This window comes from Harpia harpyja, chromosome 10 (assembly GCF_026419915.1).
Source record: "Harpia harpyja isolate bHarHar1 chromosome 10, bHarHar1 primary haplotype, whole genome shotgun sequence".
In the NCBI taxonomy this organism is placed as follows: Eukaryota; Metazoa; Chordata; class Aves; order Accipitriformes; family Accipitridae; genus Harpia; species Harpia harpyja.
In genome coordinates, this window is record NC_068949.1 from 12479023 (window position 1) to 12492249 (window position 13227).

General features: G+C 42.7%; 1 protein-coding gene and 1 long non-coding RNA gene across 8 annotated transcripts in view; one reads left to right on the forward strand and one right to left on the reverse strand.

Annotated features, from left to right (window-relative positions):
* The window catches only part of LOC128147429 (uncharacterized), a 43362-nt gene extending 34769 nt beyond the window's left edge, over nt 1-8593 (reverse strand). For 2 of the 5 annotated variants that reach the window (XR_008237021.1, XR_008237020.1), the window contains exon 1: nt 8531-8590. This is a non-coding gene — a long non-coding RNA (uncharacterized LOC128147429). Of the gene's footprint in view, nt 1-8530 lie in introns of all 5 variants that reach the window. The other 3 variants (XR_008237022.1, XR_008237023.1, XR_008237024.1) reach the window with 3 other exon arrangements.
* A 2528-nt stretch (nt 8594-11121) lies between these two features.
* RHOBTB1 (Rho related BTB domain containing 1) overlaps nt 11122-13227 on the forward strand; it is a 55199-nt gene continuing 53093 nt past the window's right edge. For 2 of the 3 annotated variants that reach the window (XM_052799716.1, XM_052799715.1), the window contains exon 1: nt 11122-11240. The gene's annotated coding sequence lies outside the window, so the exon portion shown is untranslated. Of the gene's footprint in view, nt 11241-11507; nt 11668-13227 lie in introns of those variants that run through there. The other variant, XM_052799717.1, reaches the window with a different exon arrangement.

Sequence of the window (13227 nt, forward strand, 5' to 3'; positions counted from 1 at the left end):
AAGGAAACAGTCACTATTTTATAGGATACAGCCGAGGTCCTAGCTCTCCCCCTCTGCCTGCCACCTCGGGAAGAATGTGAACAGAGGGGTTCTGGGTTCCAGGCCTTTCCTTTGCGTTCCTGAACACTTGGGCAAGCACGCAGCACATCCTCATACCTGTTAGGGAACCAGCTGCAGCCAAGAATCAAAGCCCAGGTCTTCTTTTTTAATGCAACATTGGAAGACATATTCAAGATCCTCCCGTCCACCTTCCTCCTCACTTTTCTTCTCCCCATGACTGTCAACTCTTTTGAGTGAGTATCGTATCACTGGGATTGACTGCACAAGAGTCACCTGAACACCAGTCAAAATGTTTAACCTTCCATTCACCCACACACTCTGAGACACATGATCTTCTTCAAACAGTCACCCTATGATCTGCAGGTAGGGAAAAAGTGAACAGTGGGGCAGCAAAGTAAGTACAGGGCTTAAAATGAACTGAACTGAAATGCTGCATATATGCAGGCATTGCTAAACAGCAAAGTCCTTGTTTATGATACACCTTATTTTACCTTCAACCCACAGTGACTTTGTCACACCTCATTTGTAAAGTCTGGATATGAATTCTTACAAACCCAATGTATTTCATTTATTCATATTGGTAAATGTTTCCTTAAGGAAGCTGTCCTGCTAAATCTGTTAGGGCTGAGAAAATGCCTGTAATTGTGCATCAGCATAACTAAAGGCCCTAAGAATGGGCCAGTTATTCCCACAGAACACGGACAGGAGATCAGCACCACACATACCCAGGAAGCTTATGCTGCCCCAGAACCAAAAGCAATGTAACCATATTGGCCCAAGACAGCATTTGAGCTAATGGCAATTTGGGCCTATGGCAATGCCCTTATTGATACCTAAACTACTTGCCAGGCTGCTGCTGCTGCATTATACCAGGGGACAAAAAAAAAAAAAAAAAAAAAAAAGGACTTTAGCTCAGAAGCTCCAATCCATCACACAGCAGAGAAGTAAGACACAGCATATTTTACAGAAAACCAGGCTAGTAAGAAAAGAACCCCTTAAAAAACACTCACTCTTATGGCATGACACTTTATATGCACACACCCAGTCACATCCTAATATCTAGCCAATTTCAGCTAATGAATATCCCAAATGTGGGGAAAATTTTGGTCATGGTGCAGACACTATTAGATCCCCAGAAGATGCAAACGTGAAATTGGATCTTCTTCAGTTCTACTACTTGCAGAACTATTTCTAATTCAAGAGACATAAACTAGACAAGGTGCCCTGGCAGATCCACCAAAATGCTCACTTACTTTCTTCCCTGGTAGCCTTCTAGTGGCAAAAATTACAGCTCTGTTCTCCAGGCGCGTGATACAGCAACTACTGAAGACATCGAGTTTATCAAAGATGATACTCATTCCAGACAAAAAAATCCCCATGCTGCAGAATTTCTCAGATTTCCACCAATTTGTGCCATGGGCTTTTTCACTTTCATTGCCTCATTCTGCCACTAAAAAGTAGATAGGAATCCATATTATTCTCACTATCCAGTTAGCAGTGCTCTTTGCTTTTAATTCCCAGCAGGATCAATTATCAATGAATAATTAACAAGAGTGCTTGAAAGCTCAGAAATACAGCCTAAGAACTAAAATGTTTTCAGATGAATGCATGTGCTTCATTAATCAATTTTACAGTGGCCAATCACAAACTACTTCTTAGTTCTCTTTCTAATGGCCCAGATTAATACCAAAATACAAATGTCCTTGCCAAATAATTCAGAAAGCCAATCATGTCAGTGAGGCTACACCTTTTTTTTACCTCAGAGATCAACTTCAGCCTAAGAAAAGAAAAAGTCATATATTTTCCAAAAAACAAACCCAAAATTTAAACCCCTGGCTTTTAACTATGGATTTTGTCAAGTTTTTCCGCTGTATTTTCTGTTCTTGGGAGCCACAATATGTAACAGTACAAGTGATGTGATAGAACAGATGAAACAGATGACAGGACAGACTGCCATGTTACCTTTCAAAGAGCCAAAATAGATTTGGGGTGGAAAGGAAGGAAAATTTCTATAGCCTTTCTAAGGCTGAGAGAGTTGGGGTTGTTCAGCCCAGAGAAGAGAAGGCTCCGGGAAGACCTTATTGTGGCCTTTCAATACTTAGAGGGGGCTTATAAGAAAGATGGGGACAGGCTTTTTAGTAGGGGCTGTAGTGATAGGAAAAGGGGTAATGGTTTTAAACTGAAAGAGGGTAGATTTAGACTAGATATAAGGAAGAATTTTTTTAGAATGAGGGTGGTGAAACACTGGAACAGGTTGCCCAGAGAGGTGGTAGGTACCCCATCCCTAGAAACATTCAAGGTCAGGTTGGATGGAGCTCTGGGCAACCTGATCTGTTTGAAGATGCCCCTGCTCATTGCAGGGGTGGGGGTTGGACTAGATGACCTTTAAAGATCCCTTCCAACCCAAACTATTCTATGATTCTATGATTATTTTGCTATTTCAGTATTTGTGGCTGGATTTAATTCTTCAGTTTCCCCTATATCTTCTGTGTATTGGCTAGCGGCTATGTATGCAGTCCCAACTGAATAAAATGGTGCATACTTGTGTTAAGAAATGCAAGCATCCATTGATCCTTTTAGTGCTAGTGGATTGTGTTAACCCTAACCACTGACAAGTTCCAGGGTACAAATAGTGAGTCACATCATAAACGTTGTCCCGCATTTTCAGAACTTGGAAATACTGTCAAGAATTTTTTTCCAAAGTTGTCAAGAAGTTTTCAAAACTCAGGTTGGTGAGACATTAGGAAATATTTCTAAACTGTGTATGTCAGTCAAATGGCAACACTTGTGCTTGGAGGTCTATTGGACAAGGAACAAAGAAATTAAAGGTGGTGTTCTTCATAATAGACTGTAATCGAAGGGGCAAAAATACTTCAGAAATTTATCACTAAATTTATAGAATCCTTAAAATAAAACCAAAATAGTTCATAGTTTCTGAACTATATAGAAATACAAATATAATATTCAAAAGTTCATTGAATGATTAGTATATGTTTTAAGCATGTAATGGACAAAAAAGTATTTTATCAATAGTTATAATTGTAATGGCTGAATCAAAATATTAAGTACTTATGAACATGTATATTAACTCTACCAACTGTTCAAAGTTTACTTCGGTGACCTGCTTAAGAGCTGGTAGTCAAATAACAAGTAACAACATTGCCTGCAACAACTGGTCTGTATCCTTCTCAGATTTCAAAGCATCTGAATTTTCGTGGAATATTTCAAACGGATTCTTCAAACATTCGTGTTTCCTGAAAGTTCTAACAGAGTAGTAATCAATATCTAGAAACACTGATGAAGTTTTGACAGTGATTGATCTCATTACAGACATTGGAAAACTTTCTTGAGTTGAGTGGCATATGCACTCAGTCTGAAAAAAGTACTTGGTAACAAAACACAGGACATTGCCAAAATTTTCTATCTGTACTAAAAATGTCTTCATGCTTTTTTTTTTTTTTAATCTACAAGTACAGTATGCAATGTTTACAGGAGCTAGTTATGTATTCAGAAAACAACTTTTCTATGGCTATCAAAACCTATAGACCTCCAACCCAAGTGAAGCGCTCTGCTAGATGCTAGATGAAATACTAGTTTGGCATTATTTACTTAATTATTTCCATTAAAATCTAAATCTGAAAATCTGAAATACTCAGTTTTCCCTTTCTGTTTCTCCATGTTTTCAAATATTTTTAATGGGTTCATTTAAATATATCTGGCACCTTTTCAATGTCTCTCCTGTTGGAAAATGCAGAGAGAAAGTTTTCTCACGCAGTATACCACAATCTTCAAATGTAGAGGTAACACAAGAATCATAACTCTTTCTTGATCCTCCTTTGCTCTCCAGTTCCACAATCAATTAAAATCCAGACCATTTAGAGGCATTCATCTGATCCAACATCTTGCTAGAACAGTGAGGTCAAAATCTGAATCCAGACACAGAGACTGTTTACTGAAACTGCTATTGTAGCAGACGTCTCTTATTTACAGCGAGAAAATTCTGGTCTCCACTGGTCATAGCCTGGTGAAACACTGCAAGGTGATTTCTCAACCAAAGGCTTCTGTTAGGGTCTCATAAGCTAATGGCAAATTAGGGATTCCAACTGCACAAGCAGCAAAGGAGAAAGCCTACCCAACACTCAGGTCCTCTGAGATGCCTTCTCAGAGATGGCTTTGTGTGGGATACTTGGAAAGTAATGGGCACATAGTGAACAATCCAGACTCAATAGAATTGATCAATTTGTGAGCCAAGGATGTTTTGTAGGCAGCAGGCTTCAAGGACGCTTTGCTTGTGGACACATATTTAGCTAACGGTAGTAAGAGCATTCCAGATGCCTTTAGAAGGCCTTGAACAGAATAAACAAGAAGACAAAAAAAGAAAGATACCAATTAGAAGAACACAGGTGTGCATTCCACGATAAAGGGAACTTGGCACAAAGAACCTCAATTCGGCAGCTTATCTTGACCAATTAGACTGAGACAAGTTTCGCATGTTTTAGTTAATACAACCAATTATGCCTTATGTTTATGCGTGTGTACAGTGTTGTTATAACCAATCATTAGGTGTAACTAGGCGCGTGGACAGCTCATGCTAACCAATCTCTAATTTGCTTATGCGTGAACAGTAACTAGAATGAACATATAAACCGAGCTATCTTGGCAATAAAGTGGCATCTGCTTGATCATATTGATTGTGTGCAGTGTCCGTGACTTCCGCGTCAACAGCTTTGTGCTGTGCTGGCTTTGGCTTCTGAGAGAACACCAATGCTTACAGCCCATGGCAGAAGGTAGTACATAAACCTGAGGTTTTGTTTTGGGCCTTTTTAAAAGCAAAAAACTTTTGTTGAAAAATTTTATATAAACACATACATTTTATTTTAGCTGATAAATGGGAGACAGAACAAAGAAGTGAAAACAGACAGTAAGTAGATTAAACAGCGTGAAGAAATACTATTTATAGTTAAATTTCCTTTTATGGATGGTAGCCTATTACAAGGTCTGGAAAAGGATGTTTACATGAGGTTCAAACATTCAACAACTAAACATAATTACAGCAACATATTGTACCAACTTGAGAACTATCAAAATTGCCAGTGTTGCCATTTAGATACGTGTGTACCCATTTTTGCATGCACATCATAATGTGAGATATCAGAAGGCACTGTTTTTCCTGTAATTATACATACTGGCTTGTTTTGGCCAAAGTCCTTTGTTACTGTGAACGGTATTTGTGAGGACAGAAACAAAATCATCGTTCATATCCTTAACTGCTTGTTCTAGCTTACAAATAGGATAAATGGGAGGTGGGAGGGAGCAAGCATGGCAGCTCCAATATGTGCTCCAGAGTTCTTTTACAGCAACCAGCATTTGAACTGACGTATGCAGTCACTACAAAAATTATGCTTATGTGAGAGTAATGCTTACAAGAGACTCCCACACATACTACACAAGAGGAGTTTGGCCATAGATGATAACGGTTGGAAGTAGTGTGCTCATTCTCATCTTCCTCACTGGTCCCACACTTCAAAATCAGGAGTGAAGGCACACAAAACAATTTGATATTTGAATTGTGCTAAACAAAGGAAGGGAGATAAAATCGTATCTTTTTCTTGGAAACTGATGGTCACCAAAAGAATTTGTGCTGGCAAACAAGTAATTTGATTAATCCAACGTACATGTTCAGCTAAACAGCATTTAAATCACAATGGGCCTGCTCTCTGTTACCTCTGATCACTTACGCTTTCCAAAGCAGAGTAAAACTGTGCTGTTCTACTTTGGTAGCATTTCACATTCACTGCGTGGTGAAAGGTTATGGTGAAAGGTTGCTGAGGACTAAGTCTAGGTGGTATCACAGGCCTTCACTTGTTATAACAGAGGATTTGCTAGGAATGCAGCTACATTGGTGCAAATCCCCTGTATTGGCAGAGTAAACAACTGCACACACTATGCATTGTTGCAATCCACCTTGGTTTCAAGCGGGGATTAAATTCTGCAACTCAGGCTAGGTAGAAGAAGACTACATGGACACAATCCTTCTACCAAATGTTACAGGAGCACACAGCCCCACACAAATGGAGGGACTTAGTCCCTTCTCCTTCCCCATAGCAAATCCCACCATGAGCTCTGTAATTACAGTGTAGAAAAAGAATAGGATAGGAATTTTTGGTCAGTTCTTGCTCTGTCTCTGTTTTACATCTGAACACAAGGATGGATAAGCTTCAGACAGGTTAACATTCTACATTACTTTAGGATCCCTTTTTGCCTGGATCAATTTTGTTTAATTATAAAGTCATATAAGCTTTCCTTGCTGAATTTTGTACTTTCCAAAAGACTAGTTGCGTGTGGCTAAATGTATTCACTGACTATGTTTAATGAAACTGCAGAAATTAAAGAGGGAAAAGGTTTGTCTTTATCCTCCTTCCATAGCACTACTGTTCTTTGGAGTGTATTCTTCATAGATTTGTCCAACCTGGTTACAAGCTTTTTTATTTAAAAAGGAGGAGCTGTATGAGGACACCATTTTGAATGATGCTGGATAAACAGAAACTGTCCATCAAAGCAGAGTTAACAAAAATATATTTGTTAGAACCACTAGACCTCAGGAATTCTGCTGTCATTCCACTCCTGTTATTTCTGAGCCCCAAAGCGATAGGAGATTTATACAGGTTTGCCAAAACTAGGAATGGATTCCCTCTGCATGACTTTTGTATGTTATAAATTTGGCATTGCCACAACCTAACTAGTGTTTCTGCCCAGGCTAAAATATTTCACTGTTAGAACAAACTGCCAGTGAAATCCTTTCTCTCTCATGTAGTTTTCAAGCTAGTATCTTTACCCAGACAAACCTCAGCCAGTCTTACGTAGAAGATTTGTCTAGTACGAACACAAAGGGATTCACAGTGGTGATTCCTTCAGTGTTTAGAATATTATTTTTATAATAGCCTATAAAGATGATGTAAACCTTCAGCAAAGGGTTATAGCATGCCTTCTGAAGTTTTATTCAGCTGTTGCTCTGCTCACAACTCCCACTGGACTATGTATCATGTTTTAGGTGTTGGCTTGCCAAAACTTTGTAAGAAAGAACTAAAACCTCTCAGTACTCTGGAATGATTTGTTGTATTACAGCTTAAAGCCGTAATAAGGCCTTCTAAGAAAGGCTCTGAAAGCCCTCAGTAGCTAAATCTCTGTGATTCTGATGTCTCTTGGGACAAAGAAGCTGCCACAAGGCCAGTACAATCTTTGCCATGCAGAGATGTGGAGAACAGGAGTTCCACCTGCCCTAACACCAAAAGACAGGGAATAGGAATGTAAGCCACAGCTGGCTACAGCCTGCTGGAGGATGTGGGCAGAGTCAGAGTATACTCAGTGATGGAATGCCACTATCTGAAGCCTGTTCCTGTCTGACATGGCAGTAAAGGGCTACAGTAACCACAGCCATAACCCTAAGACAATAGAGAGTGAAATATTAAAAGCATCTATTTGTGACTATAGAGGGTAAAATATTAAAAACATCTCAATAAATTGTAGCAAAATGAGCCATTGGCTTCCAGGCCTATCTGGAAAGGCCAGACACCTGCTCATTGCCACCTCCCATATGACCTCCCTTGTCACCACAGCTCAATTAGCAGAACTGAGTGCATGAACACTCCCTATACCACTATGGCACAAAGGCCTATGCTCTATTAACTGTCAGTGAGACCTAACGTTTCGAGGCACTGTTTGAAAAAAGGTGTTAGAACTTTCAGAAAGTTCAGGCAGTCTAGCTCCATCCTGTATGTTTAGTGGGTGCTGAAGAGCACAAATGCACCAACCATCACAGAACAGATTTTGTATCACTTTTCTGTAGAACAAAAACTTCTCCCAAATCTATTGTCCTTTAAGAACTCAGACATATAATGGAAGACATGAGTCATCTGGAGCTACTATAGTCAGAGTAACGTAACTGCAGCTCATCTACAATGGTGCAGCAATGAAAAGACTCACAACCATAAATATTTTTGTACCACGGTATCTTCTGTGAATGGGGAGCAATGTAATCACAATCTTGACATCATGACTGTATCAGTCTGTCTTATGACTGGGTTCAAGATATGTTGTCATAAAAGTTACACAACTGTCAGCCAACAATTATTCTTAACAGCAAATTTAGTAAAATGCTTTGGCATCCATTCCTGGAAGCCTAGAACTTACACAGCTTCTCCTCATCTATTCCATGTGCACTTTGAAGGATAATATTACACTCTCCATCTCTGCTTATAGCTTCAACACCTGCAATTTTGCACAAAAAGAAGCTGCATCTTAAAAACATAAATGAATTTGTTTGCAAAAATCAATAAAGACAATAAATGACAGTTGGTGAAAAGAGAGCAAGTGTGCTGTAAAGACCATTAGCTTTCCATACTACTACCTAACTAATTTAAGGCTGAAACAGAATAATCATACTTGATGACTTACTAAGCAGATGACTTACTAAATACTTGCTGTTTTCTGAATTAAACACGCAGCCTTCATATCCAAGGCACAGTTCTAATGTAACAAAAATATCCTAGACCCAGTAACTACAGGGCAGTGAAGAAACAAGAAATCCTGCCTTTGCTGGCACGAGAAAGTAAGTGAATGGGACTATCTTCAGCCTAGTGAAGTTTCCTCCCTGGTAGCATTGAGAAGCTTCCTTGTGCTGGACCCAGTCTGGGATTAAACATGGGAGTTGTTTCCAAAACTGTTAGTCAAGAACCTTTCACACAACCTAAATTCAATTTGAAGTGCTAAAGCAAATATATGAAATAGAAGCAACTCATTCAGTGATCACAAAACACAGCTGATTTAAAGCAAACTATATAACCTGTTGCATGGGTTGACTTTTATCTCATGTGGGTTTAGTTAGCAGAGCTAAAAATGTTAGCTAACACAAGGTTTGAGGCCATCTTCTGAACAGATGCAGATGATAACCTTGTGAGCTCAGCTGCCTGTTCCAATCGCCTTGCAAATGATGTTTCTTTCCAAAAGTGTGTTTCCAGCACAGTTTACAGGAATTTAGACTGTTTGTACCAATTGAAATTGCACAACTATATGCTTCTGCATGCAAATGCTGTGGAAACACTGTGGAGGCTTCCTCACTGGGGCTCTAAATATGAGCTACCAGAACTCTGAATAAACTCTTCCCAAACAAAATAATCCTTCCATTCCTAGGGAGTAACTATGGCCCAGCAATCTTTCTTTGCCCTTGGTACCACACATGCAACAAAGGTCATTCTTTTTCAGGATTTATTCAAAATCCTAAAATTTAGCCAAGTTGTTAACACTTTTTCTTTTTGTTCCCTTAACAAGGGGCTCACAATACCAAGTGTCATTTACTTTAAAGGCCCAGCTCCTGGAATCCTGTGATTATCCTCCCACATTTCTTTTTTTTTAAAGCACAGGGTGTGCTGGTGCTTGACATTACTCTAAAGTGATGATTTATGTGCTGAAGGCAGTCTATCCACAGCAGCATGGAGTTCCACACAGGCTAATTCACTCTGCTGCACAGTTCAGCATATTGATACAGCACTGTATTGATACAGTATGCATGTATACAGCAGTACTGATACAGTATACAGCAGGTAAATTTCAGGTCTTCGTGAATCCGCAGGAAACCACATGAAATAAAAATCATCAAAAGAAGAAAGCAAATTCAAGGAAACCCCCTTTTGTTCTGGTTTTCGTGATCTGGGGGCTAGATTCATTAGTTCTAAACAGGATGCCTGATCTCTGCTGTTCAAATAGGAGAGCATTTTGACAGCAAGCCTAGCCTGTCTCTACCTGCTGTACTGCCAGCTCCTGCTGTCTTTAGGCCCTGTATCATTTTTTCTTTAGCCTAGAAGAGCTATGGTGTCAGAAACCCTCTGTAACCAACATTAAATGTCACTGCTGAGTGACATGAAGCACTGACAACCACACAAAGGCTGAGTACCTGGTCTCCACAGTCTTCCAAACTCCTCCTGAACCCACAAACAGAAAGACCTGGGGCAGAAAATCAAGTCCAAGACATGGAGTAAGAAGGGACTTCCTTTAATACCAGGCTACTGAGCCATTCCCCAAAGTCCACCTAAGCATTTCAGCAATATGCTCTACAACCCTTTTAAATACCATACAGCGCTGGCTTACGACTTCCCACTGTTGTTCTCTTTAAAGAGTCCTGTTAGTGTTTTATTGATACAGAGGTCAGACACCCTGAGGACAGTGTAAATGGGAAGCATCCTGGCAGGAAAACGGACTTAATGCTGCTTTTTAGCTACGATTCGGCATGAATATTCTTTGTGGGGAAACTGAGGTGAACAGTGCAGTGTAATTTACTCAGCAGACAGAAATGTTAAACGCAGAAGTATACCCACTCCATAGAAACGCACAGACCCCAGTCCCGCAATCCAATTCAACGTTTCATCACGCGTGTGCTTACACGGAGTGTGGGTGTCCTCGCTAGTCATACCGAGGAGGGGGACAGGGGACCTCCCCGCCGCGGGGACGTCCGAGCCCGGCCCCGCCAGCGTGGCCGCTCCCCCCGCAGGGCCCTGCAGGATTTCCTGCCTCGGCAGCCCCTCAATCCCTGGAAACGATTTCTGCCGAGGAGCAGGAAGGGCGGCGGGCGAGGGGGCGAAGAGCCCCGTAGGGGCCACAGCTACACCCGCGCCGGGGCAGCCGGAGCCGTCGCACCTCACCTGAGAGGCAGCGCGCGGCACCACAGAGAGCAGCACCGCACCACCCCTTCCTTCCTTCCTTCCTTCCTTCCTTCCTTCCTTCCCTCCCTCCCCTCCCCTCCCCTCCCCTCCCCTCCCCTCCCCACCCCACCCCACCCCCGCCTTTCCCGCCACGCGCGGCTGTAACGGCCGTAACGGCTACAACGGCTGTAACGGCACCGCGTGCTCAAGTGCGCTCACGTGACGGCCGGGCGCAGCCCGCCCTGGGGCGGGCGGCTGGCTGGTTGGTTGGCTGGGGCGTGCCAGCCGCTCCGCTCCCCGCCGGCCGGGCCGGGCCGGGCCGGGCCGGGCCGGGCCGGGCCGGACCGGGCAGGGCAGGGCAGGCCGGGCGCACCGCACCGCACCGCTGAGGAGGCGGGCCGCGCCGGGCAGAGCGCTGCGGGCGGCGCCGGCGGCTGGCAGTTCTACCCTGTCTGTCCCCCCCAGCGGGTCCTGCTCCGCGCTCAGGTGAGACGCGCGGCCCCGGTCGCGCTCCCGCGGGGCGGGCGAATGTCAGGCAGGGAGGGAGGGAGGCAGGCGCCGCTGTCAGGCGGTGCCCGAGTCTCTCCAGGGCGCTCGCCGGGCCGGGCGCGTCGGGACGCGGGTGACCCAGCGGGGCCGGAGCCGGACGCGGTGGCAAGCTCTGCTGAACCCGAAGGGAGAGGGAAGCTGCCGCGGAGGAAGGAGCGGCGGGCGGCTGAGGCACCGCGGGGCTCGGGGCGGCGTTGCCGGGGGGCGGGGGGAGCCGGCCGCCGCCGCCCTTCTTCGAGGGCAGATCCTGACAGCAGCTCCCGGCTCCTCCGGGCTGCTGAGCGGGGCCGCCGCTTCTGGCTTCCGCCCCTGGGGGAGACCCGGCACCTGCCTGGCCCGACCTGGTGTCCCGTTCCCTTCCCCGGTAAGGCTAAAAATGCTGACAGCTCTCTTGGGTGTGCAGGCGGTTCCGCTGCAACGCTATTGAGCTATTAGATACCGTTAGACGTATTTATTATTTCTCTGGTTGAACACGGTGTAAATAGTGTGCTGGGATCACTACACCTGATACGACTTTTCCTTGTTTGTGCAGGGGGCTTCTTTATACGATTTATTCTGGCTGCCCCCTCTCTTTGAAAACTCGATGGACAAAACTAAAATCTGTCCGTATTTCTCTTTCTGGATATTGATCTAGCACATTCACCATAAAAATTAAACTTTCCTCTCATACGGATTCTCCAGGCACTTTCTGAATGCACTATGTTTGAAAAGCAATTTACTGAATTAATGTAGCATGCACAAAGATAACTTGAGTTGACGTACTAGCAAAGTAACATCTATTGCATGAGCAAAAATGGAATATTCCTGCTCTTGGGTTCCTTTTTAATCTTAAATTATTAACGGGTCTCTGCATTACATGAATGAAATTTGCAATCGGTACAGAGTGCAAATGCATATAGAAAATCGGATACAAGAGGAGCTGGTTACGAAGAAGGACATGTCTGCAAAAAGACTAGCAGGAGGATGAAGTTAGAGAGCCCCTTCTGTTCCTTACAGTTGTTGAGGACCTCTGGGGGAGAAGCAGCAGGCTGTACCCTGCCCAGCTCTTTTGCAGCTCTCAGAAAAGAGGAATGAGAAAAGAGCAAAACTTTTCCCTACTTGGGGAGCATAGGAAATTATAGCTTTAATGCATACGCTTTTGTTTAACCGACTCGTTGTGGATGCTCCTAAGGCAGGGTTAGTGGCAATCATAGTATCCTGTCTTCTTTTAGAAGCTGATTATCAGCTTCTCACCAAATGCCATCATTTGTACGTAGTTAAATAAAGGTATTTACATCACATGTCATTGGTTGCTTTTGTCTATATAATCAATAGAGGAAAAAATTCCTTTATCTCTAAGGGAGACCCCAGAAAAAACACACTTGTCTAAACTGAAGTAGGAAGGGCAAAACACTTGCATTTACTATGGATTCTGGAACATTAAAGGTTTGAAAATATGTTGAGGGGAAATGTTAGTTTAAGTATCAATGGAAAGTAAAATTTCTACTGTCTGTTCAACCATGTAATGTACAGCAAGTGAGGTGTGTCATAGTAAAGATTACAACAGTGAACTAAGGTTCTGCCCTTTCTTCTACTTGAACTTCTTCCAGTATTTGAACTTTTATAGGCAAAAGTTTGAAGTAAAACCATATTAAACAAAGCAGAAACATCATACTTACAAGCAGTTACTTTTCTTCTACATAATCACTCAAAGTTTGTTGAGAGATTTTGGGCAGATGTACTGAAAATGTGTGACGTTACAGAAATATGAAAGCAATATATAGAGATGATAGGCTGGTAAACGGAAGCTCTTAAGTAGGTTGAGAGGATAAAATTCTGCAATATTGTTAGTTTGGTAATAATCCAAAAGCCAACCAAACAAAAAAAAGCCCAACAAAAAACTGGGGGAGAAAAAAAGACTGGATCAACAAGGCTACTGAACAAC